The following is a 1,381-nucleotide window of genomic DNA, read 5'->3' as shown; positions in this document are numbered from 1 at the left end:
AGTGATAGAGGAAAACACTTCTGTAATAAACTGATGGTGGCTCTATTTCGAAAATATAGAATGACTCATAAGGTGTCTACATCATATCACCCTTAAACAAATAGTCAAATGGAGATTTTAAATAGAGAAATTAAATCAATTTTGGAGAAAGTGGTTCATCTTGATAGGAAAGATTGGAGTTCACGACTAGAGAATGCATTATGAGTTTATAGGACCGCCTACAAGACTCCTATAGGAATGTCTCCCTTTATATTGATATTTGGGAAGTCATGTCATCTGCTAGTTAGACTTGAGCACAAAGCATATTGGATGGTCAAGAAGTGTAATATGGATCTTGATGAAACCGAAGTGCACATAAAATTTCAGTTGCAAGAATTGGAGAAATTGAGAAATGGGGCCTACGAGAATTCAACAATTTATAAGGAGAAGACTAGAATTTTTCATGACCAACAAGTGGCAAGAAAATCATTTATAATTGGGCAAAAGGTTCTTCTTTATCAATCCTGTTTGAAGCTCTTTCCAGGTAAGTTGCGCTCTTATTGGATTGGTCCATTTGTGGTAACAAATATTTTTTACTTTGGTGAAATGGAAATCTAGAGCATGAAAACCGATAAACAGTTTATCGTTAATGGCCATCATTTCAAGCCCTACTACAAAGGTTTTTCAATGGAAAAAGTGGAACTAATAAATCTTGAAGATCCAATTTATGCTTCTTGAGTGAAGTTCAGCCATGTCTAGCTAAAGACACTAAAGAAAGGCGTTTATTAGGAGGCAAACACTTATTAAGCATTTTTCTTTTTTTTTTTTTGTTTTTGTTTTTCTATTTCTTTCGCTTTCTTTCTTTCTCTTTTCTTTTCTTTCTTTTTCTCTTTCTTCCTTCTTTCTTTCTCCCCTCTTCTCTTTCTTTTCCAGTCGCGCGTCTAAATACCACCCAGATCGCACCATCGAAGTCACCGCTACCAAATGCTCATCGCAGATCGTGCTCGTTGTGTCCCGCTGTTCGTCGCTTCCTCGCTTGCCTCTGCGCCGCCCGCCGCTGTCGTCATCACCTTCTATCGCCGCGTATAATAGCCGCCATCACTACTCGTTCCTCCTCGTTTCCCTGTTGCTCTATTTACTGTCGTTTTTTCTGCCCAAACACCTGGTATACTTGTTCCTCTCTTTTTCTATTGGGTTTATACTTCAGAGTTTATTAGCATCTCTCCTTGCTGGATTGTTTTCATTTGTTGGTTTTTGTTTCTGGCATTGGCTATTCTTTAAATTGTCGATTGCTGCTACCTGGTTCTACACTATGGTGAACGTTGATGCCGCTTACTTGCACATTGACGATTATTAATATTAGTATTGGGTCTTATTCCTAATTTTCTAGTTTTTGCTATTA

Source organism: Coffea arabica, chromosome 2c (assembly GCF_036785885.1).
Source record: "Coffea arabica cultivar ET-39 chromosome 2c, Coffea Arabica ET-39 HiFi, whole genome shotgun sequence".
Classification (NCBI taxonomy): Eukaryota; Viridiplantae; Streptophyta; class Magnoliopsida; order Gentianales; family Rubiaceae; genus Coffea; species Coffea arabica.
This window is presented reverse-complemented; position numbering follows the sequence as displayed.